We start from the raw sequence: 26,739 nt of genomic DNA, 5'->3' as shown, positions 1-26,739 counted from the left end.
AGCCAAGATCACGCCACTGCACTCCAGCCTGGACGACAGATCGAGACTCCATCTCAAAAAAAAAAAAAAAAAAAAAAAAAAGAAGAAGATGCCAATTCAGCAAGAGGATAGAATAATTTAAAATATGTATGTACCCAACACTGGAACACACAAATATATAAGGCAAACATTTGGAGATCTAAACGGAGAGATAGACTGGTGTACAACAATAGTGGGAGACTTCAGTACCCCACTTTCAGTAATGGACAGCTTATCTAGACAAAGAAACATTGGAAGTAAACTGTACTCTACACCAAATGAACTTAACTGACATTTACAAAGTATTTCATTCGACTGCTGTAGAATATACATTCTTGTCATCAGTCAGCACATGGAACACTCTCCAGTACAGAGCATGTGTTAGGCCACAGAACAAGGCTCAACAAATTTAAGAAAAGACCCGAAAATATGAAATTACTAGAAGAGACTGCGGAAATGCTTTAAGACATCATTTTGGGCAATGATTTTTTTGTAAGAGACCTCAAAAAGCACTGGTAATCAAAGCAAAAATGGACAAATGAGAGTAAAACTTCTGCACAGCAAAGAAAACAATAAAGTGAGGAGGCAACCTACAGTAAGAGAGAATATCTTTGCAAACTTAAAAAAACTCAGCTCAATAGAAAAAAAACCAAATATATCTGATTTACATATGTGCAAATGATCTGAATAGACATTTCTGAAGGAAAGACACACAAAGGGCTGATGGATACATCTAAAAGTGCTCAACGTCACTAATCATCAGGGAAATGCAAATCAAAACTACAATGGGATACCGTGTTACCCCAGTTCAAATGTCTCTTACAAAAAAGACAGAGAGTAACAGATGTTGGCTAGGAAGCAGAGAAAGAGGAAAGCTTGTATAATGTTACCTGCAATGTATATTAGTACAGCCTCTATGAGACACAGGATGGAGTTTCCCAAAAATACTGAAAATAGAATTACCATATGATGTAGCAATCCCACTTTTGGGTATATATCCAAAAGAAAGGAAATCAGTACATCAAATATAAGTATATATACATTGCATTCTCATGTTTATATGCATTCTCATGTATATTGCAGCATTATTCACAGTAGTCAAGATATGGAATCAACCTAAGTGTTCATTGATGGATGAATGGGTTAAGAAACTGTGGCATACATATAAAATGGAAGATTATTGATTTGAGCCAGAAAAAAGAATAGAATTCTGTCATCTGCAGCAACATGAATGGGACTTTAGGACACTATATTAAGTGAAATAAGCCAGATACAGAAAGACAAATTATCACATGTCCTCACTCTTATGTAGGAGCTAAAGGAATCCATCTCATGGAATGTATAGAGTAGAATGATGGATACCAGAAGTTAGGAAGGGAAGGGAATGAAGAGAGGTGGGTTAATGACTACAAAAATACAGTTAGACAGAAGAAGTAAGTTCTAGTGTTCAATAGCACAGTTAGGATGTCTATAGTTAACAATTATTTAATGGCTATTTCCAAATAGATAAAACACATTTGAAATGTGCCCGAACACAAATAATAAATGCAGTAGGGGATAAGTATCGCAGTTGTCTTTTTTTGGTTATCACACATTTTATGTGTGCATCAAAATATCATGTGTACCCCATAAATATGTACAATGATGATGCGTCAATTTAAAGAATAGGCAAAGGTCTTAAATATACAATTCTCCAAAGAAGATATACAAATGATCAACAATTACATGAAAAGATGCTTCCATTATTGGTGTTTTCAGAAATGTAAATCAGAACCACTTCATGATGCCACTTAACACCCACTAGAATGGATATTACTTAAAAAGAACAAATATGGGTGGCGAGGCGGAGAAATTGGAACCCTTCTGCAGTGAAGGTGGGAATGCTAAATTGCGAATCTGCTATGGAAAACAGTTTATCAGTACTTCAAAAATTTAAACATAGAAATAATCGTATGACCTAGCAACTCTACTCCTAAGTATACTCCGCAAACAATTGAAAACAAATACTCAAACAAGTACATGTATATACTCACTGTATATATTTATTAACAATACCCAAAAGGTGAACACAAGCAAACATCAATCACTTGATGAATGGATAAACAAAATGTGATATATACATATGGATATTATTCAGCTACAAAAAGAAATGAAGTACTGACATGTATTACAACATGGATGAAATTTGAAAACATGCTAAGTGAAAGAAGAAAGACAAAAAAGGCTACTTATTGTGATGATCAGTAGTGAAGGAAAGCAGATGAGTGTTTGCCAGGGGCTCGGCATAGAGTGGAATGGGGAATGACTGCTTCGTGGGTCCAGGGTTTTCTTTTGTGGTGATGAAAATGATTTGCCACTACATAGAGGTAGTACTTGCACTGCATTGTGAATGTACTCAATGCCACTGAATTTCACACATTTTAATGGTTAATTATATGTTATGTGAATTATATGAACAGTTTAAAAAAGTGCCAGTATTTTTAAACCTATCATTATTTCCAAGAATAAATAATTATATTTGAAAAGTACTCAAGTTATCAGTGAAGAAAACTTGTTTTAACAATTATACTATGGAGGAATTTGAACATTAGTTTATAAATGTACATATTATATATGCAAAGGAACAGATCATAATACGTAGCCCAAATATTTTAAAAGTGATTATTTCTTCTCACTAGGTTTGACCTACCATATGTTTTCTGCTTATAATTCTTATAAATAAAATATAAAAAGTTATATTTTATAAATAAGTAAAATATAAAAAAGTTCAGGCACTCAAAAGTATATATTGATATGGATATATTCAAAGATTATAAGGTGATGCTGAGGATTTTGGACAAAATTTCAAATAGTATGAATCCAGTTATATTGAAAGTAAAATGTGTGCAGGACTCTGTGTATATTCATATCTGTTCATATGCATATATAAATGTTTAAATACCATATACATGTTTTTTTACACAGGATCAGACTGTATTCCCCAGGCTGGAGTGCAGTGGCATGATCATGGCTCAATGCAGCCTCAACCTCCTGGACTCAGGTGATCCTTTCACCTCCACTTCCTGAGTAGCTGGGACTACAGGTACATGCCACCATGCCTGACCTTTTTTTTTTTTTTTTTTGGTAGAGACAGGGACTTGCTAAATTGCCTAAATTGCTAATTGATAAATTGGTCTTGAACTCTCAGGCTCAAGAGATCCTCCTGCCTCAGCCTCCCAGAGTGCTGGGATTAGAGTTGTGAGCCACCACTCCGGCCAATGCCATATATTTTAAATTATGGTCAGTGTTATACTGAGTGTGCGTTTGAATATGGTATTTTTGGCCCACAAATTCATATCTTTAATCCACAGACATTAATGAAACATTATAGCTGCATGTGAATGGTGTGAACACATCCATCTTAAAGTTTTCCTGGGGTTCACATCTAAGTGACTGAATATGAGACGTGCCTATTTCAGTTATCATTTATTGAATTTTGTTTTCTTTCTTTTGAGATTTTAAAGATAAAATTTGAAAGTAAGAATTAGAGATAAAAATTCAGGAATAATTTTAAAATCCTAATTTTCAGAGGCATAACTATGTAAAATATATATATTTATATATGTTTATATATGTATAAATAGATTTTGTAGATTAAAAAGAGCAAGGTGAGATCTTAATTCTTAATGACTAGTCCAATCACACAGTTCTTTGCAAATATTTTATTGTCCAAAATCCAGAAATTGCAAATTTTATATGGCAATGTCAAAAACCTGTCAGAAATCAAATTTTAGAATGAAAATCTTCATTCATACTATGGAATATTCATACTAAAATACAGTGTATAGCTAAATCCAATTTAAATGTAAATTCATTGTGTTGACTATATATAGAACTTTTTACCTACATATTGAAAAAAGGAATAAATATGGAAAAGGGTGTCAGTGTTTAATATACAGTTTTATAAGACTGCTTTTCTCTTGATCAGCACATGGGTTTTTTGTTTTGTTTTGTTTTTTGTTTTTACTTCTTTGCAAATTCCACCTTTTTGTTGTTACTAATGAGAAAATATAGGACTGAATCCTAACTGGAAAACAGTAACACATATACACAGCAAAGTTATAGGGCACAGTCTTAAGCCATGGCCATTTAAAGACACAGGAAAATGTTTGTGTTCCAATGTTAAATAATGAAACCATGAGACAAAATCCTGTGATTCATCTGACTGAAATTTATAGTCATTCCTGTGTTTGTGTCCATTCAAGTCGGGTTCTGTGTCTCTCTCAAGCTTGAGAGCTATCTGGTCCCTTATCTCAGAGCTCCACTAAATGGCAGCCTCCCACTCAACATATAAGGCCCAATGCTTACATCAGAACATGAAATAGAACTCCTAGGGAACCTGGGTAGGGAGTCAGGACAAGAACCACATGGCCTGGGCAGGCACAGTGGCTCATGCCTGTAATCCTAGCACTTTGGGAGGCCGAGGCGGGCGGATCATGAGGTCAGGAGATCCAGACCTTCCTGGCTAACGCGGTGAAACCCCGTCTCTACTAAAAATACAAAACAAAAACAAAAAAACTGGGCGTGGTGGCGGGCGCCTGTGGTCCCAGATACTCAGGAGGCTGAGGCAGGAGAATGGCGTGAACCTGGGAGGCGAAGCTTGCAGTGAGCCGAGATTGCGCCACTGCACTCCAGCCTGGGCCACAGATTGAGACAACGTCTCAAAAAAAAAAAAAAAAAAAAAAAAGAAACACATGGCCTGGTGCCTAGATTTGCTCTTCTCCAAGACCTTAGGTGTCAACATTTGTTTGTTTGCTTGTTTGTTGTTTCCTTAGGCATGGATTCCTGAGGTCTGCTCCAATACTACAAGACAATTTGATATAAGAAAACACAGCAGATACAATGCTGAGTGAAGAAGAGTAGAAATGAGAAGATTGGTTGTGCAGATACTGAGTTCTTGAAAAGAGGAGATGCTTGATGAGAGTGAGTGGATTACACCCCGGTGTAATATCCAATGGAAAACAAAAACAAAATGCTAAGAGTGGAATAAGTTTACACAAATTGAGCAAACTGCTCAGTAGTTCTAGTTTCTGGTGGCTTTGTCTCTTCTTGGCCTTTTTTTGAAATGTGATGGGCGGGAGAATAGCACCTAGAGCAAAGTCAGTTGGCTTTTTCCATACCATACTGCCATCATGCGGAGAGAGTTTCATAGCATCCAAAGCCCTGAGCATTTCCTCCATGTGAGCCCTGGCAGTTGAGGAAGGAAAAGCCAGTGGAAGCTGAACAGGCCTGAGACACAATTTGATCTTCCTACCCTTTTCTCTGAGGCCTGGCAGAAGCAATGAACAAATGCAAAGTCTCCGTGAAGTATCTGCTGAATGAGAGACCAGGACTGAGCCAGCTGCTTCCAGGAGGTTTTGGCACAGGAAGTAGAGGACAGGGCTCAGTTTCCTCATAGTGGGGACAAGGCCAGAAAATGATACAGCCAAGTACAGACCCTTGGGGCGTTTATGTTAAGAATATGCCCTTGGGAGCTTTAGGCAACCTGGTTGTCCTTGTGTTGTGGGGCTGTGACATTTATAGCAGCAGTGTTGGATGGCAATAACAGGCCAATTCCAGGAGCCATCCAATGTCACTCACACGGTCCTCAATACACTAAAATTATAAACACCACTGCCTATAGCTAGAGGGATCACTGTAGAGCAGTGAGGATACATTGACATGCCTGTGTGGGCCAGATCATCTTTTAGGAGAGCCGATTTGCGAAAGTGCATGAAGGCCAAGAATGTAATGAAAGGACTAAGCAATTATCTGAGCGCACAAGCCAGCAGCTTCTGTGACTTTATAAGTACAGGAGAAAGTCTTTTCAAGCCATTCTACTGTTTCAGCCTCCCAAGTAGCTGAGATTATAGGCATGTGACACCACGCCCAGCTAAGTTTTATATTTTCAGTAAAGGCGGGGTTTCGCCATGTTGGCCAGGCTGGTCTCGAACTCCTGACCTCAAGTGATCCACCTGCCTCGGCCTCCCAAAGTACTGGGATTACAGGCGTGAGCCACCGCACCCAGCCTTCAGTGTTTAATACACAGTTGTATGGCATTGCTTTTCTCTTGATCACCACATCTTTTTAACTTCTTTGCAAATCCCACCTCTTTGTTACTAATGTGAAAATATAGGACTGATTCCTAACTGATAAACAGTAACACACATACACAGTAAACTCATAGGACATAGTTGTAAGCCGTTGCAGTTTAATGAACCAGGAAAATGTGTTACAATGTTATATAATGAAACCATAAAACAAATTCCTGGGATCTATCTGATTAGCATTTATAGTCATTCCTGTATTTGTGTACATGCAAGTAGGGTTGTATGTGTCTGTCAAGCTTGAGAGTTATCTGGACTCTTATGTTAGAGCCCCACTAAATAGCAGCCTCCCTCTCAACATACAAGGCCTACTGACTAGGTCTGAACATGGAGTAAAACTCCCAGGCAACCTGGATAGGGAGTCAGGAGAAGAAACACATGGCCTGGTGCCTAGATTTGCTCTCCTCCAAGACCTTAAATGTCAACATCTTTTTTTTTCTTTCTCTTTAGACATGGATCCCTGAGGTTGGTCCCCAATACTACAAGGCAATTTGATATCATAATAGAACACTGCAGACACAATGCTGAGTGAAGAAGAGTAGAAATGGGAAGACTTGGTTGAGCAGAAACTGAATTCTTGAAAGGAAGAGATGCTCGATGAGGGTGAGTGGATGACACCTCAGTTTAATATCCAATAAATGCCAAAAGTGGAATACCTTTACGCAAATGTAGCAAAATGTTAGGTAACCATAGTTTCTGGTATCTTTGTCTCTTCTTGGCCTTTTTTTTTGAAACGTGATGGGCGGGAGAGGAGCAACTGGAACAAAATTAGCTGGCTTTTCTCGCACAATACTGCCATCGTGCGGAAATAGTTCCATAACATCCAAAGCCGTGAACGTTTTCTCCCTGTAAGCCCTAGCAGCAGCGGAAGGAAAAGTCGCCCAAGACAAGTTGACATTCCTACCCTTTTCTCTGAGGCCTGGCAGAAGCAATGGACAAATGCAAAGTCTTAGTGAAGTATCTGCTGAGTGAGAGACCAGGACTAAGCCAACTGCTTCCAGGAAGTCCTAGTACAGGAAACAGAGGACAGGGCCTCAGTTTCCTCATAGTGGGGACAAGATTAGAAGATGACACAGCCAAATGCAGACCCTTGGGGCATTTATGTCATGAATATGCCGTTGGGAGTTTTAGGCAATCTGGTTGTCCCTGTGTTATGGGGCTGTGACATTTACAGCAGCATTGTTAGGTTGCAATGGACAGGCCAGTTCCAGGGACCATCTATCTGAAGCCAGTGTCATTCACATGGTCCTCAATACACAAAAATTCTAAACACCGTTGCCTACAACTAGAGGGACCTCTGTAGAGGAGTGAGGATACATTAACATGCCTATGAGGGCCAGATCATCTTTTAGGAGAGCCGATTTGCTAAAGTGGATGAAGGCCAAGAATGTGATGGAAGGCCTAAGCAATTATCTGAGCGCACAAGCCAGCAGCTTCTGTGACTTTATAAGTTCAGGAGAAAGTCTTTTGTCATAATGGGACCCCGATGTCATCTCAGTTCTCTCAAGGAGGGCAGATAGGTGGCTCTTTCCTGTTCGATGTCCTTGAGAGGTATGGCATTGTTTAGGCCTGAGCAAATCATTATGTACTGCATCCAAGCTAGTATTTTCTCTAGCAGCTTCAAATCCATTTCCTAATGAAGATATCCAACCTTTGGTATGGAGACCTCCAGATACTCTATGACTCATAATTGAAGAATCAATAAGGGTGACTAAAAGTGTATGGGTGACTTGATCCTCATGACATTCTTCCTCAGAGTTTATTATCTTAGTATCTGAATTCTTAATGAAAGGAATTAATGTTAGTCTGGTTCTGCACTGTGACATTACAGTGCTTCAAGAGCTTGTTCAGGTATGACCTCTCCTGGCCTCTGAGGATTCAGGCAGGCATTTCAGGGTAAGGCATTCTAGGGTAGCCTGGCTTTTTTGACATCTTTCACTGTGTCTAATTGAGTGATGATCTGCATACGTAGACGCTATTGGCATGCACAAGTGTCTTGGAGACTCTCTGGGAAGCATTTCTCCGTGACCCTTGATATCTTACCTCCCCAGAGTATTTCACCTAAAGTAGAGTTAGACAACTGCTAAACTACCTCCTATGGAGGAATAGTTTGACCTGACCATTTTCTCAGAAGAATACAGATACCTGTGGGACAGTATCTCATATCTGAAGGTAGAAATGCTGATGTACCCAAACCTAGAATTCTTTAGGCTAAGTGATCTTTTATTCACTCCTTGCTAACTATGTTTAATAGAGGCTATGTGCCTGGGCAGTGGATGGAAGCCTGGAATGGAAATCACACCTAGCTGAATCACAGTGGTAGTGACAAGGAGGTTGAATGGTTTCTTCTGAAATGGAAGATAGTGCGGTGGGGCAATGAGCCTATCATTCCCATTTAGGTTGGATACATGTCATTCATCTGCACCAGGTAGTCCCTTTAGCTCTCACAAAATCTTAATTGCATTCTCTGTGTCCTCATAAACAGCCATTCCCTGCCTCTGATTTAGGGAGAAAAGCAAATTGTTGAACCTTGAGGATTGAACCTACCACACCATAAGATAAATAGCAAAGTAAAGTGTATTTTACTCTACTTCTTTTTTTGGGGGGGTGGGGGGGTGAGGGGAGGGACAGAGTCTCGCTCTGTCACCCAGGCTGGAGTGCAGTGGCACAATCTCGGCTCACTGCAAGCTCCATTTCCCGGGTTCACAGCATTCTCCTGCCTCAGCCTTCTGAGTAGCTGGGACTACAGGTGCCCATCTCCATGCCCGGCTAATTTTTTGTATTTTTAGTAGAGATGGGGTTTCACCGTGTTAGCCAGGATGGTCTCGATCTCCCGACCTGGTGATCCGCCCGCCTCGGCCTCCCAAAGTTCTAGGAATACAGGCGTGAGCCACCGCGCCCAGTGTATTTTACTCTACTTCTAACATGTCATAACCTTAAACCAAACATACAGTCATGTATGTATTCTAGAGAACCAATATGAGCATTGTGATGCATCTGTAAAAATTTAAACAAAAAATGAATAGTGTCTATATTTCTAAAGGAATGTTTCTGAGTGTATATTTTTCAGATTTACCTTCATTTACACTGAAGGCTTGCGATGTTGAAAACAACGCTTACCATTTATGATATTCAAATGAATTCATCCTCCTGAAAGCTTTGTTAAAATACACACTTGATCTGCTCCAAACCACAATGTAGAGTGTGATCCAATTTCAATACAGATTTGTTATTTATATGAAATTAGGAATGTATGTATAGCCAGGCGTGGTAGCTCACACATGCAATCCCAGCACTTTGGGAGGCCAAGGTGATTGGATCACTTGCGGGGAGGAGTTCGAGAACAGCCTGGCCAACATGTCGAAATCCGTGTCTACTAAAAATACAAAACAATTGGGGCTGGTCACGGTGGCTCACGCCTGTAATCCCAGCACTTTGGGAGGCCTAGGTGGGCGCATCACGAAGTCAGGAGATCAAGACCATCTTGGTTAACACAGTGAAACCCTGTCTCTACTAAAAACACAAAAATTAGCCAGGCGAGTGGCATGCGCTTTTAGTCCCAGCTACTCAGGAGGCTGAGGAAGGAGAATCACTTGAACCCGGGAGGCAGAGGTTGCAGTGAGCAGAGATCACACCACTGCACTCCAGCTTGGGCAACAGAGTGAGATTCTGTCTCAAAAAAAAAACAAAAACAAAAACAAAAAACAATCCAAAAACAGGTAACCAGGCCTGGTGGTGTGCACTTGTAACACCAGCTACTCAGGAGGCTGAGGCAGGAGAATCACTTGAACCTGGAGGTTACAATGAGCCATTTCACTCCAGCCTGGGTGATAGAGTTTTGGTCTCAAAAAAGAAAAAATAAAGTGTGTATGTGTGTGTGTGTATATATATATATATGTATGTATATATATGCATGGAAAAATCCAAATTTATTTATTTATTGCCTTGACAAATTGTATTGTAGTGCTTTTCATCTTTATCAGTACATTGATTGTTCTTACTCTTGGTCAAGCATTATTCTTTAATTAACTAGTGGGAGAATACTGTAAGACTTATATCTAAAAGACAAATTATAAAATACACACGCATACATACACACAAACAGACATACCCTCAGGAAATACTTGAAGAATATGTAGTGTAATGGGAACATGCTGAGTTTTTATGTTAAATGGCGAGACCAGGAGATGAAACTTTGAATAACCTTGATAGGAATTGAACATATGTAGTATGAGTATCATGCTATGTGGAGCATTTATGGCATGCAGTAATGACAGCTATCTGGTCCCTCCTCTATGCCAAATTGTTGCTTACAATGCAACACATGAGCTAAAACATGAAGAACTCCCTGGTTGTCTGGAAGGGGGGCCAGAACAGAGACCACCAGGATTTGTAAATCCTGCTGGTCTGGGAGACTCAAGCAATTTTATGCTTGTGCCTTCATCCCCAAATTTATCCCCGGAGGGAGACAGTTTGATGCCATGGAAAGTACTGGACCTATAAATCTGAGGTAAATCATAATCATATAGACTAGGTAAAGAGGATTTTAAATTTCTGAACAAATAAGATTTCTGATGAGGGTGGGTGGTTTAGGCCTTGGTTTGATTTCAGATGGAAAACAAAAGCAAAAGTGCCATAGTAAGACCTGATGACTCCAAACTGGGCAAAAAGCAAGGAAGCAATGTTTCCTTGTGCCTTTGTCTCTGGGTGGTGTTTTTTCAGACAAGAAGGGCGGGAGAAGAGGACTCCAAGACACCTGTTGACACATCTAGAGCACTACTGCCTCTGTGAGAACTTAGTTTAACGACACCCTACGCCCTATGCCTAAGCCATGTCAATGTCCTTCCCCTGAGGACAATCCTTCCACCTGTTGGGGAAGGTCTGGCCTGTGGGGAGAGGGAAGAGAGTTGAGCTCCATGCTGCTCATCCTTGCCTTCTCCTCTAAGACCACACTTTTGGAGGCCGAAGTGGGCAGATCGCCTGAGGTCGGGAGTTCGAGACCAGCCTGGCCAGCATGGTAAAACCCCATATCTACTAAAAATACAAAAATTAGCCGGATGTGGTGGCAGGCGCCTGTAATCCCAGCTACTCAGGAAGCTGAGAATCGCTTGAACCTGGGAAGGGGAGGTTGCAGTGAGCCGAGATCTCACCATTGCACTCTAGCCTGGGCCACACAGCGAGACTCCATCTCACACACACACACACACACACACACACACACACACACACACAAAGACTGGACATTGGCAGTGTCTTGGTATAGAACCTGGAGAGTGAAGGAAAGTAAATACTGTGAATGTCCCTTGGTAAAACCATGCTCCTTGTGCGCGGTACTGATGCTACCAGAGACCCAAAGACCCGTAGCAAGATGCCAGCATGTGAAAGCCTGCCAACTCTTGCTCCAAGGGGCAGGAACAGGAGACAGATGCCCACAAGAGCCTGCATGTGTGTTTGGGTGGGTTCCTGCTGTCCTGCCCGCAAGTTGGGGAAAGCAGGCCCTGCCCCGGAACTTCCTGTGCCAGGACTGCCTGGCAACTGCTGCTTCAATCCAAGCCCCTCACTCTCCAGGTTCTACACCAAGATACCACCAATGTCCAGGCCTCTCTTAAGACCTTAGAAGAGAAGCCAAGAAGACGTAGCCTGGAGCCCAATCCTCTTCCACCTCGGCATAGATCAGATCTTCCCCCACAGTGAGGCTTCCAGGGAAGGACGCTGTAATGGCGGATTCTGTGTTTAAACGATTTCCTCACGGTGGCAGTAGTGATTCACGTTTTCATGAAAGCTCTGTCTAGGGGCCCTCTTCTCCCGCCTTTTCTGCCTGAAAAAACGCCACCCAGAGACAAAGGCGCCACCAAACATGGCCACCAGGAGATTTGTCCAGTTTAGTGCAACCTGGTCTTACTGTTGAATTTTTGCTATTTTCTTTCCACCTGAAAACAAATGAGGCCTAAACCACCCATGCTCCTCAGGAATCTTGTTCTTTCAGAAATTAAAATATACTCCTTGCTGAGTCTATCTGGGTATGATTTACATCACACTGTTACAGGTCCAGCAAGTTTCATGGCATTAAATTGTCTCCTTCAGGTGATAAATTGGGTGGATAAAGGTACAATAAGGAAAAAATATATCTGAAACTTGGAGAAGATCTTTGGCAAACAGTTTAAAAATCCTGGTGATCTTTGACCTGGTTCCCCTCTCGGGCAACCAGAGAGTTCTTCATGTTCTAGAATCACGGGTTGCATTGTAGGAAAAAATTTGGTTTAAGTCATAGAGTGAGGACCAGAGAGCAGTCATTACTCCCTGCCATATATGCTCCACATGGCTTGATCCTCATAGTCCCTATGTTCATTTCCTGTAGAGATTACTCAGTTTCATCTCATGGTCTCAACATTTAATACCAGAACACAGCATGTTCCCATGCATCACATATTCTTCAGGCATTTCCTGAGACATTAGATGCTGTGTGTGGGGGGATGGATGTGTGTGATATGTTCTGCCCCTTGGAGCAATAGTTAGCAGGCTTTCAGGCAGTATTACCATATCATGGTCCTTTGTTGCAGCAGTATGAGAACACCAAACACAGGCCTGTTCCAGGTGTGATAAAGCAGGAGCCAGTATGTTTTCTGATAGTCTCAAGGGCATCTAGCTGTCTAGAGACTGAAAGGACCTAAAGTTTCACATCTTCTAGTAGAGTTGTTTTTTGGTTTTGTTTTTTTAGATGGAGTCTTGCTCTGTCACCCAGCCTGGAGTGCGGTGGCACGATCTCAGCTCACTGCATCCTCTGTCTCCCAGGTTGAAGGGATTCTCTTGTCTCAGCCGCCTGAACAGCTGAGACTACAGGTGGGATCCACCATGTTCGGCTAATTTTTGTATTTTTAGTAGAGACGGCGTTTCACCATGTGAGCCAGGCTGGTCTCAAACTCCTGACTTCATGTGATCAGCTCGTCTTGACTCCCCAATGTGCTGGATTACAGCCTTAAGCGACCGTGCTAGGTCGTTCCTGTTTTTAAATTTTTTATTTATTTACTTTCTTAGTGTAGTTGTTACACATAAAGGGATGGGAACCAAAAGGAGTGAAAAGGATTGAAAATCAATCCACATTTTAAAAGTGCTTGTCTGTTGGAGGTAGCATTACCCATGATCTCACTTTGTTAGTGGTGGCAGAGAACCAAGTTACCCCGAGTAACAGGCAGCATGTCCATATAGGTCCAGAGGAACTTCAGTCCTTGCCTCCTCAGAAGAAAAAACTCAACTGAGGGGCATAAAGCAGAAAAAGAGACTGAGGCAAAATTCAGAGCAGGATTGGAAATTTATTTAACAGGCTTTAGAACAGGAAAGAAAGGAAAGAAAGAACGCTCAGAAGAGATCCAAGTGGGTGCCTGAATGGCCAAGAGAACAAAAAGACCTTTTAACCTTGATCCTGGGACCTTATAGGCTCGCCACTTTCCCATGATTCTTCCTTTAGGGTGAGCTTTCCGCATGCGCAGTGCTCTCCTTACCGTTTGGAATTGAGCACTGTGCAGTGTGTTCAGGGAGTTATACACATGCCCATCTGAGGCTTTTTTCCTTTTTCCTGGTGGCATGCACCTGGAATGTCATATTTCGCCATCTTTTCTCTTAATATGCATGCCCAAGAAGCTGCTTCTCCCTGGGGCCTGCATTCATTTCACACTTTTAATATTAACATGTGGACCATCAGGAGATTGCCTCTCCCGTGCTACCAAATTATCATTTTTTAGGGGCACAATGTGATCATTGCTGAACCATCAGGTGAGATTCCTATTGGTTGGGGGAGAGCCCTTTACTGCCCTGCTCATTGCCTATGTAACTAACTGTAACAACTTTGCTTTTTCATGTATGACTGTTGCATCAGGCAGATTTTGAAGAAGGATGAATGTTTCTACAAATTCAAAAACAGGTGACAAAAGTGACATCAGTGAAAATGGTGCAGTAGACACTTTCTGTTAGTCCATCTCTCCAGAAAAGCAACTCAAAACAATTAATAATGTATAATTAGAAGATCATTTTCTCAGCACGATATATGGGGCATTTATTAAAAACCTACAGCTAATAATATAGTCAAGAGGGAAAGACTGAAAGCTTTGCTTCTAAAATCATGAAGAGAAGAACATCCACTTTTGCCACTTCTATTGAACATTATACTTAAAATTCTAGCCCGGGGCATCAGGCAATGGAGCTATATAAAAGACAACCCAATTGAAAAGAAAAAATTGAAATTATTTCTCTTCACGAATGCGATGATCTTATAAAAAATGCTTAAAAATCCAGAAAAAAACAACATTAGAGCTAGTGAACAGTATCTCACAAGCACAGCAGGATAGAACATTAACTCGGAAAAATCAGTTGTAGTTTTATTTGTGTACACTAGCAATGAATAATCTGAAAATTAAGAAAGCAATTCCCTTTACAATAGCATCAAAATGAATCATATTTTTAGGACAATAGTTAATAGATGTAAGTCTTATACATTGAAAATCACAAAATATTGTAGAAGAAGTTAAAGATAACCCTGATTTTAAAAAAGGACATCCCGTGGCAATGGGTTGGAAGACAAAATATTTTTAACATACCAATACTACCCATTGAGATCTATAAATTTAATGCAATCCTTCTTATTATCCCAATGAGCATTGGTTGTTTTTGTAAAAAAGGAACACAAATTCTAAAGATCCTGTTAAATTGCAAGAGATCTGATAACCAATGTAAAGTTTGAGTAAGAAAAATCAAGGCGGAAGAGTCACACTTCTAGATTTCAAAACTTACTAGAAAAGCTAGAATAATCAAAGCAGTGTGATAATTAAGTAAGAATACACACAGTGATTAATGGAAGAGATGGAGAGTCTGGAAATAAACCCAGACATTGTCGTCAATTCATTTTTGACAAAGTTATTAAGGTCATTTCATGAGTAGTTAATAGAGTCTTTAACAAATAGTACTTAGACAACTGGTTATGCACATGCAAAAGGATGAATTTAGGCTGGGCACAGTGGCTCATGCCTGTAATTCCAGCACTTTGGGAGGCCAAGGCAGGCGGATCATTAGGTCAGGAGATCCAGACCATCCTGGCTAACACAGTGAAACCCCGTCTCTACTAAAGAATTAAAAAATAGCTGGGCGTGGTGGCGGGCACCTGTAGTCCCAGCTACTTGGGAGGCTGAGGGAGGAGAATAACGTGAACCCAGGAGGCGGAGCTTGCAGTCAGCTGAGATTGCACCACTGCACTACAGCCTGGGTGACAGAGCGAGACTCCGCTCAAAAAAAAAAAAAAAAAAAGCAAAAATTATCGGGTGTAGTGGCATGTGCCTGTAATCCCAGCTACTGGGGAGGCTGAGGCAGGAGAATCGCTTGAACCCAGGAGGCAGAAGTTGCAGTGAGCCGAGATTGCCCCACTGCATTCGAGCCTGGGCAACAGAACAAGACTCCATTTAAAAAAAAAAAAAAGAAGAGAGAGAGAGAGAGATATCAAAAAGATAACCAATGGAAGAAATTTGAAAACACCTTAAGTGAAAGAGACAAGACTAAAAAGACCACTTACTGAGATGATCAGTAGTGAGGGAAAGTAGATGAATGTTTGTCAGGGGCTGGGCAGAGAGTGGAATGGGGAATGACTGCCTAATGGGTCCAGGGTTTTCTTTTGTGGTAATGAAAATGCTTTGCCAATAGATAGAGATAGTGCTTGCACTGCATTGTGAATGTACTAAATGCCACTGAATTTCACACATTTTAATGGTTAATTTTATGTTATGTGAATTTTACCAACTCAGTTTTAAAAAGTGCCAATACTTTTAAAGCTGTCATTATTTCCATGAATAATTAATTCTATTTGAAAAGTACTCAAGTTATCAGTGAAGAAAACTTGTTTTAACTATTATACTACAAGGTGGCCTGATATGGTGCCTCATGCCTCTAATCCTAGCACTTTGGGAGGCTGAGATGGGAGCGTCACTCTAGTCCAGGAGTTCGAGATCAACCTGATCAACATAGCTAAGCCCCGTATCTAAAATTTAAAAAAATAAATAAATAAAAAACAGTTATACTACAGGGGAATTTGAACATTAATTTATAAAAGTTGGTATTATGTGTGCATAGGCAAGAGTGATTATATCTTCTATGTTTGACCTACCGTGTGGTTTCTACTTTATAATTTCTTAAACTTCTCCTAGAGTAAAATATGAAAAAATTACAAGCACTCAAAAGTATATATTGATGTAGATATATTCAATGAGTATAAGGTGATACTGAAGATTTTGTACAAAATTTCAAGCATTAGGCATCCAATTATATTTAAACTGTGTCGAGTGTGTGTGTATTTATATCTGTCTGTAGGTATATTACAAAATTTTAAATGCTGTGTATGTATGACTTTTTAGACAGTGTCTCACTCTGTTGCCCAGGCTGGAGTGCAGTGGTATGATTATGGCTCACTGCAGCATCAACCTCCCTGGGCTCAGGTGGTCCTCCCACCTCTGCTTCCTATGTAGCTGGGGCTTCCGTTGCATACCACCATGCTCACCTATTTTTTGTATTTTTTGTATAGACAAGGTCTCACTATATTGCCAGGGCTGACCTTGAACTCCTGGGCTCAAGCTATCCACCTGCCTTGGCCTCCCAAAGTGCTGGGATTACAGTTGTGAGCCACTATGCCTGGCCAATGCCATACATTTTTAATCATGGTAGATGTTATAATGAGTATATGTTTGAAAATGGCATTTTTGGCCAACAAATTCATATCTTCAATTCATCGTTATATAAACAGAGACACTAATGAAGCATTCTAGCTGCATGTGAGTGGTGTGAATGCATCCATCTTACAGCTTTCTTTTTGTTTTTGTTTGTTTGTTTGTTTGTTTGTTTTTTGTTTTTGTGAGACGGAGTCTCACTCTGTAGCCCAGGCTGGAGTGCAGTGGCATGATCTTGGCTCACTGCAACCTCTGCCTTCCGGGTCCCGGTTCAAACAATTCCCCAAGTTCAAACAAATTCCCGGTTCAAACAAATCCCAAGTAGCTGGGATTACAGGCATGCGACACCATTCCCAGTTAATTTTTGTATTTTCAGTGGAGATGGGGTTTTACTATGTTGGCCAGGCTGGTCTTGAATTCCTGACCTCGTGATCCACTCACCTCGGCCTCCTAAAGTGCTGGGATTACAGGCATGAGCCACTGTGCCTGGTCATACAGTTTTCTTAGGTTATACATCTAGGTGACTGAATGTGTGAGATGCCTATTTCAACTACAATTTATTGAATTTTGTTATCTTTCTTCGAAGGTTTTAAAGATAAAGTTTTAAGGTAAGAATCAGGAATAAGAATTCTAGAAGAATTGAAAATTCTAATTTTCAGAGGTATAAGTATGTATTATACATCTGTTTATATTGTAGATAAATATGTATTTATATGTTTATGTATGTTTAAATATATATATTTTTTAGCCAGGCACGGTGACTCACTCCTGTAATCCCTGCACTTTGGGAGGCCGAGGCGGGCAGATTACCTGAGGTCCAGAGTTCGAGACCAGCTTGGCTAACATGGCAAAACCCCGTCTCTACTAAAAATACAAAATTAACTGGGCGTGGTGGCGCACACCTGTAGTCTCAGCTACTCTGGAGGCTGAGGCAGGAGAATCCCTTGAGCCCGGGAAGTGGAAGTTGCAGTGAACCAAGATGGCATCACTGCACTCCAGCCTGGGAGACAGAGTGAGAATCCATCTCAAAAAGAAAATTAATATATTTATATGTATTTATATATGTATATGTATTTTTTAGATTTAAAAGTGAAAATTGAGAACTTATGTTTTCATGAATAGTCCAAATAAGAAGTTCTTTGCAAATATTTTATTGTCTAAAATTCAGATATTACAATTTTTTATGAGAATATCAAAAACTCCTCAGCAATCAGATGTGAAACTTTTAATTCTTCAACCTTATGTATAGCTAAATTCAACTAAAATGTAAATTTATTGTGTGTTTGACTGTATACATAGAACTTCTTATCTGTATATTGAAAAAATGGGAGTAAATATGGAAATGGTTATCAGTGTTTAATATATAGTTTTATGACATTGCTTTTCTCTTCATCAGCATATGGTTACTTTTTTACTTTGCAAGTTCCATGTCTTTGTTACTAATGAGAAAATATAGGACTGATTCCTAATGAAAAAGAGTAAGACATATACACAACGAAGTTATAGGACACAGTCTTAAGTCATAGCCATTTAATGACACTGGAAAATATTTCTGTTCCAATGTTAAATAATGAAACCATGAGACAAAATTCTGTGATCCATCTGATTAGAATTTATAGTCATTCCCGTATTTTTGTCCATTCAACTAGGGCTGTGTGTGTTTTGTCAGGCTGGAGAGCTACCCAAACCCTTATGTTAGAGCCCTACTAAATATTGCCCTCCCTCTCAACATATAAGGCCTAATGACTAGGTCAGATCGTGCGGTAAAACTCCTAGGGAACCTGGGTAGGGAGTCAGGACAAGAACCACATGGCCTGGTGCCTAGATTTGCTCTTCTGAAAGACCTTAGGGGTAAGACTTTTTTTTCTTCTCTCCTTAGGCATGGAAGCCTAAGGTCTGTCTCCAAAACTATAAGACTATTTGACATCATAATAAAACACTGCAGATATGATGCTGAGTAAGAGTGGAAATGGGAAGACTTGGTTGTGCAGTAACTGAGTTCTTGAAAAGAGGAAATGCTTGATGAGGGTGAGTGGATTACATAACTGTTTAATATCCAATGGAAACCAAAAGAAAATGGCTAAGTGGGGGAACATGTTTACATGAATTGAGCAAAATATTGGGTAGCCATAGTTTCTGGTGTCTTTGTTTCTTCATGGCCTTCTTTTTGAAATGTGTAGTCATGTATGTGTAAACATTCAAACAAAAAGTTGATAGTGTCTACTTTACTAAAGTAATATTCTTGAGGCTGTATTTTAAGATTTACCTTTATTTGCCAGGCGCAGTGGCTCATGCCTATAATCTCAGCACTTTGGGAGGCCGAGGCTGACCGATCACGAGGTCAGGAGTTCGAGACCAGCCTGGCCAACATAGTGAAACCCTGTCTCTACCAAAAATACAAAAATTAGTAAGGTGTGGAGGCACACACCTGTAATCCCAGCTACCTGGGAGGCTGAGGCAGGAGAATCACTTGAAACCAGAAGGCAGAGGTTGCAGTGAGCTGAGATTGTGCCTCTGCACTCCATCCTGGGCGAAAGAGTGAAACTCTGTCTCAAAAAAAAAAAAAAAGATTTACCTTTATTTATATTGAAGGTGTGAAATGTTGAAAAATAAGACTTAGTACTGTGGACATTCAAATGAATTCGTGCTCCTCAAAGGTTTCTTAAAATACACATTTGGTCTGATCCAAACCACAGTGTACACAGTAATCCACTTTTAATATAGATTTATTTTTTGCTGAAATTAACAATGTACTTATTGAGAGATATGAATGGAAATAATCCAAAAATTCATGAGTTGCCTTGACAAGTTGTATGGTAGCGGTTTTCTTCGTTATTAATACATGGACTATTCTTAATATTTGTCAAGCATTATTTTTTAATTTACTATTTGGAGAATACTGTAATCCTTATACCTAAAAGACAAATTATAAAACTCTCAGAGAAACACACAATTATAAACACACACAGCCCCATAAAGTCTCAGGAAATACTTGAAGAATATGTGATGGCATGGGCACATGCTGTGTTTTGATGTTAAACGATGAGACCATTAGATGAAACTCAGAGTAACCTTGACAGGAATTGAACATATGTACTTTGAATATATATGGCATGCAGTGATGAGCATCACCTGGTTTCTTCTCTAGTGGCTCATGCCAAATTCTTGCCTACAATGCACCACAGAAGACGCATAAGGCTCTCAGAATAGGGAGAACTCCCTGGATGTCTCACAGGGGAGCCAGGTCAAAGAACTCTGGGATTTTAAAATTGTTTGCAGGAGAAGATCTTTTCCGCTTTCAGCCCTTTTCTCCTTTTTGTGCGTTCACCCACCGAATTTATCCGCTGAAAGAGACGGTTTGATGCCACGGAAATTACTGGACCTGTAACTCTGAAGCAAATAAAACTAACACAGACTAGCTCAGGAGACTACGTAATTTTCGAAAGAACAAGATTCCTGATGAGGGCAGCTGGTTTAGGCCTTGGTTTGATTTCTTTTCTTTCTTTCTTTCTTTTTTTATTTGAGACGGAGTTTCTCTCTTGTTGCCCAGGCTGGAATGCAATGGCGCGATCTTGCAACCTCCGCCTCCCGGGTTCAAGCGATTCTCCTATCTCAGCCTCCCGGATTCAAGCGATTCTCCTATCTCAGCCTCCCGAGTATCAGGGATTACAGGCATGCGCCACCACGCCCGGGTAATTTTGTATTTTTAATAGAGATGGGGTTTCTCCATATTGGTCAACCTGGTCTCGAACTCCCGACCTCAGGTGATCTGCCCTCCTTGGCCTCCCAAAGTGCTGGGATTACAGGCGTGAGCCACTGCGCCCGGCCTTTGGTTTGATTTCAAGTTGAAAATCAAAAGAAAAAGTGCAGCAGTAAGACCAGCAAGCTCCAAACTGCAAGATACAAGGCATCCAGGTTTGGAACGCCTTTATTTATGGGTGGCTTTTTTTTCAGGCAGGAAGGGCGGGAGAAGAGGACTCTGAAACAGGGTTTCTTCCTATATCTGGAGCCATACTGCCATCGCGAGGATGTCGTTCAAAAAAAAAAAAAATCCTTCCGCCATTACAGGGTTCTTCCCGTAAGGACTACCTGTTGGGGAAAGTCTGATCTGTGGGAAGGGGGAAAAGGCTTGGGCTCCATTCTAGGTAGGAGTCCTTGTCTTCTCATCTAAGGCCTTAAAAGAGAACTGGATATTGGCGGTATCTTGGTATAGAACCTGGGGAGTGAACATTCTGAAAGCAAATCCTGTAAACTTCTCCTGGAATAACTCTGTTCTATGTGCGCGGTACTGATGCTACCAGAGACCCAAAGATCCATAGCCAGCACGAGAACGTTGGCTGACTCTGGCTCCAAGGGACAGGAAGAAGAGACAGATGCCCGCAAGAGCCTCCATGCGTCTTTGGGAGGGTTCCTGCAGTCGTGCCCACACCAGGAGGAACCGAGGCCCCGCCCCACGACTTCCTGTGCCACGACAGCCTGGCGGCTGCTGGTTTAGTCCAAGCCCATCACACTCCAGGTTCTACACCAAGATACCGCCAGCGTTAAGGCCTCTCTTCAGGCCTTAGAGGAGAAAGCAAGAAGACCTGGAGCCCAAGCGTCTACCACCTCCCACAGTTCAGACTTCTCCCCACAGCGAATCTTTCCGGCAAGGACGCTGTAATGGCGTATTATGCCTTTATACGATTTCCTCACGGTGGCAGTAGTGCTTCACATTTTCAAGAACTCCCTATCTTGGAGTCGTTTTCTCCCGCCCTTCTTGTCTGAAAAAACGCCACCCAGAGACAAAGGCGCCACCCAATATGGCTGCCTGGAGATTTGTCCAGTTTGGTGCAACCTGGTCTTAACGGTTGAATTTTCGCTTTTTTTTTTCCCCCATCTTTAAACAAAATGACGCCTAAACCACCCATGCTCATCAAGAATCTTGTTCTTTCAGAAATTAAATATACTGCTCATTGAGTCTATCTGGGTATGATTTACCTCACACAGTTACAGGTCCTGGAAGTTGCATGGCGTAGTGTCTCCTTCAGGTGATAAATTGGGTGGATGAAGGTACAACAACGAAGATAGATATCAGATGGATAGATAACCAGTGCAAGAAATTTGAAACATGCTAAGTGAAAGAAGGAAAACGAAAAAGGCCACTTACTCTGATAATCAGTAGTGAGGGAAAGCAGATGAGTGTTTGCCGGGGGCTGGGCAGAGAGTAGAATGGGGAATGACAACTTAATGAGTCAGGGGTTTTATTTTGTGGTAATGAAAATGATTTGCCACTAGATAGTGGTAATGCTCGCAGTGCATTGTGAATATACACTCAATTTCACACATTTTAATGATTAATTTTTTGTTTTATGAATTTTACAAATTCAGTTTTTAAAAGAGCCAATACATTTAAACCTATCATTTCCATGAATAATTAATTATATTTGAAAAGTATTCAAGTTTTTAGTGAAGAAAACTTGTTTTAACAGATATACTACAAGGCAGCCAGGCTCGGTGCCTCATGCCTGTAATACTAGCACTTCGGGAGGCCGAGTTGAGTGCATCGTTTGAGGCCAGGAGTTCGAGATCAGCCTGGTCAACATAGCGAAACCCCATATCTAAAATTTAGGGGAAAAAAAAAAAGAAGAAGACAGAAAAAGAACCAGTTACACTACAGGAGAATTTGAACATTAGTTTATAAAGTTCATATTATATGAGCATAGGGAAAATTGATTATTTCTTCTCACTGTGGTTGACCTATCGTATGTTTTCTGCTTTATAATTTCTTAAAGTTCTAGAGTAAAATATGAAAAAAATTCAAACACTTGAAAGTAAATATTGACGTAGATATATTCAAAGAGTATAAGGTGATGCTGAAGATTTTGTACAAAATTTCTAACAATATGAATTCAATTATATTTAGAGTAAACTGTGTTGAGTGTGTGTGTATCTGTCTGTAGGTATATTACAAAATTTTAAATGCCATCTATATATATGTATTTTATATATATATATATATATATATATATATATATATATATATATATATTTTTTTTTTTTTAGACAGTGTCTCACTCTGTTGCCCAGGCTGGAGTGCAATGGCATGATCATGGTTCATTGCAGCATCAACCTCCCTGGGCTCCGGTGGTCCTCCTACCTCCACTACCTAAGTAGCTGGGGTTTCCATTGCAAGCCACCATGCCCGGCTATTTTTTGTAGAGACGGGGTCTCACTACATTGCCAGGACTAGTCTTGAACTCCTGGGCTCAAGCTATCCACCTCCTTGGCCTCCCAAAGTGCTGGGATTACAGTTGTGAGCCACTGTGCCCGGCCAATGCTATATATTTTTAATCCTGATAGGTGTTATAGTGAGTATATGTTTGAAGATGGTATTTTTGGCCAACAAATCATGTCTTTAATTCATCATTATATAAACAGAGACACTAATGAAGCATTTTAGCGGCATGTGAGTTGTGTGAATGCATCCATCTTGTAGTTTTCTTAGTTCACACATCAAGGTGACTGAATGTGAGAGATGCCTATTTCAACTATCATTTATTGAATTTTTTAATCTTTCTTTTAGGATTTCAAAGATCAAATTTTAAGGAAAGAATTAGGAATAAAAATTCGAGAAGAATTAAAAATGTCAGTTTTCAGAGGTATAAGTGTGCATAATACATACGTTTATATTGTATACAAATATGTATTTATGTTTATATGTGCATAAATATATTATACTTAAAAGTACAAATTGACTTCTTATTTTTTGTTTGTTTTGAGATGGAGTCTCACTCTGTGGCAGAGGCTAGAGTGCAGAGGCACAGTCTCTGCTCACTACAACCTCTGCCTCCCCTGTTCAAGCGAGTCTACTGCCTCAGCCTCCTGAGTAGCTGGGATTACAGGTGCCTGCCACCACGCCCAGCTAATTTTTGTATCTTTAGTAGAATCAGGTTTCACCATGTTGGCCAGGCTGGTCTCTAACTCCTGACCTCGTGATCCACCCGCCTCGGCCTCCCAAAGTGCTGGGATTACAGGCGTGAGCCACCGCAACCGGCCGAGTACTTATGTTTTCATGAATAGTCCAATCAAGAAGTTATCTGCAAATATTTTATTGTCTAAAATTTAGATATTGCAAATTTTTTATGAGAATATGAAAAACTCCTCAGGAATCATATGTGAAACTTTCTTCAACCTTATGTATAGCTACATTCAACTAAAATGTTAGTTTCTTGTTGTGGTTTTTTTATACTTTAAGTTCTAGGGTACATGTGCACAACGTGCAGGTTTGTTACATATGTATACATGTGCCATGTTGGTGTGCTGCACCCATTAACTCGTCATTTACATTAGGTGTAAACTGTATAGATCGAACTTTGTCTCTGTGTTGAAAAAATGGGAGTAAATATGGAACTGTTTGTGTGTGTGTTTGTTTTTGAGACAGAGTCTCGCTCTGTTGCCCAGGCTGGAATGCAGTTGCATGATCTCAGCTCACTGCAACCTCCGCCTACTGGGTTCAAGCAATTCTCCTGCTTCAGCCTTCTGAGTAGCTGGGACTACAGGCATGCGCCACCATACCCGGCTACATTTTTGTATTTTTAGTAGATATGGGGTTTCATCATGCTGGCCAGGCCGGTCTCAAACTCCTGACCTCGTGATCTGCCCGCCTCAGCCTCCCAAAGTGCTGGGATTACAGGTGTGAGCCACCACGCCTGGCCCATAATATGGAACTGTTTATCAGTGTTTAATACACAATGTTATGGCATTGCTTTTCTCTTGATCAGCATATGATTATTTTTATCTTCTTTGCAAGTTCCACAGCTTTGTTAATAACGAGAAAATATAGGACTGATTCCTAACTGAAAAACAATAAGACACATACAAAACAAAGTCACAGAACACAGTCACAGCCTTTTAATGACACTGGAAAATATTTCTGTTCCAATGTTAAATAATGAAACCATGAGACAAAATCCTGTGATCCATCTGATTAGCATTTATAGTCATTTGTGTATTTGTGTCCATTCAAATAGGGCTGTGTGTGTCTTGTCAGGCTGGAGAGCTCTCCGTACCCTTATGTTAGAGCTCCACTACATATTGGCCTCCCCCTCAACATGTAAGGCCTACTGCCTAGGTCAGATATGGAGTAGAACTGCCAGGGAACCTGGGTAGGGAGTCGGGACAAGAACCACATGACCTGGTGTCTAGATTTGCTCTTCTCCAAGACCTTAACGGAAAGCTTTTTTTCTCTTCTCTCCTTAGGCATAGCTCACTAAGGTCTGTTCCCAATACGAGAAGACTATTTGACATCATAATAAAACACTGCAGATATGATGCTGAGTGAAAAAGAGTAGAAATGGGAAGACTTGGTTGTGCAGAAACCAAGTTTGTGAGTTCTTGGTTGTGAGTTCTTAAAGAGAGGAGATACTTTATGAGGGTGAGTGGATAACCTCTCAGTTTAATAGCCAATGGAAACCAAAAGCAAATGACTAAGAGTGGAGTATGTTTACACAAATTGAGCAAAATGTTAGGTAGTCATAGTTTCTGATGTCTTTGTATCTTCATGGCCTTTTTATTGAAGCATGTAGTGATGTATCTGTAAACATTCAAACAAAAAGCTGATAGTGTCTACTTTTTTAAGGCAATATTCCTGAGGCCCTATTTTAAGATTTACCTTTATTTATATTGAAGGCGTGAAATGTTGACATATAAACTTAGTACTGTTGACATTCTAATGAATTCACGCATCTGAAAGATTCGGTAAAATACACACTTGGTCTTATCCACACCACAATGTGCACAGTAATCCACTTTTAACACATTTATTTTTTGCATGAAATTAACAATGTATGTACATATTGAAAGATATGCATGGAAATAATCCAAAAGTTCATGAGTCGCCTTGACAAGTTGTATGGTAGCAGTTTTCTTCATTATTAATACATGGATTTTTCTTAATCTTTGTCAAGCATTATGCTTTAATTTACTAGTTGGAGAGTACTGTAATCCTTATACCTAAAAGACAAGTTATAAAACTCTCAGAGACACACACAAACACAAACACACACACCCCATAAATTCTCAGGAAATATTTGAAGAATATGTAATGACATAGTGACATGCTGTGTTTTGATGTCAAATGATGAGACCATGAGATGAAACTCTGAGCCATGTTGACAGGAATTAAACATAGGTACTATGAGTGTCATGTCATTTGGACTATATATGGCATGCGGTAATGAGCGTAACCTGGTTTCTCCTCTAATGACTCATGCGAAATCGTTGCCTACAATGCACTACAGAAGGCTCTTAGAATACGAAGAACTCCCTGGATGTCTGATCAGGGAGCCAGGTCCAAGATGCTTTTTGTTTTGTTGTGTTTTGTTTTGTTTTTTGAGACCAGTCTTGCTCTGTTACCCAGGCTGGAGCGCAGTGGCGCGATCTTGGCTCACCGCAACCTCCCTCTCCTGGGTTCAAACAATTCTCCTACCTCAGACTCCCAAGTAGCTGAGATTACAGATGCCCGCCACCATCCCCAGCTAATTTTTGCATTTTTAGTAGAAACGGGGTTTCAGGGGTTTCACCACGTAGGACAGGCTGGTCTCCAACTCCTGACCTCAGTCATTCCGCCCTCCTTGGCCTCCTAAAGTGCTGGAATTACAGGCCTGAGCCACCGCACCCTCCCGCTTGGGATTTTTAAATTGTTTACTGGGAAAGATATTTTCCATGCTTTCAGCCCTTTTCTCCTTTTTGTGTGTCCATTCACCGAATTTATCCCCTGAAAGAGACAGTTTGATGCCACGGAAATTACTGGTCCTGCAACTCTGAAGTAAATCAAACCCACGCAGACTAGGTCATGAGGATATTTCATTTTTGAAAGAACAAGATTCCTCCCGATGGAGGCAGGTGGTTTAGGCCTT

At 40.5% G+C, this 26,739-nt stretch overlaps 1 long non-coding RNA gene across 2 annotated transcripts in view; it reads left to right on the top strand.

Moving 5' to 3' along the window:
• Positions 1-4,622: 4,622 nt before the first annotated feature.
• LOC106995323 (uncharacterized) overlaps positions 4,623-26,739 on the top strand; it is a 74,961-nt gene continuing 52,844 nt past the window's right edge. For both annotated transcript variants that reach the window (XR_013413229.1, XR_003725848.2), the window contains exons 1-4: positions 4,623-4,980; positions 6,594-6,746; positions 18,723-18,871; positions 25,082-25,256. This is a non-coding gene — a long non-coding RNA (uncharacterized LOC106995323). The remainder of the gene's footprint in view (positions 4,981-6,593; positions 6,747-18,722; positions 18,872-25,081; positions 25,257-26,739) is intronic.

Source organism: Macaca mulatta, chromosome X (genome assembly GCF_049350105.2).
Source record: "Macaca mulatta isolate MMU2019108-1 chromosome X, T2T-MMU8v2.0, whole genome shotgun sequence".
NCBI lineage: Eukaryota > Metazoa > Chordata > Mammalia > Primates > Cercopithecidae > Macaca > Macaca mulatta.
Note: the sequence above shows the minus strand (reverse complement) of the source record. Positions and strands in the feature narration are given on the sequence as shown.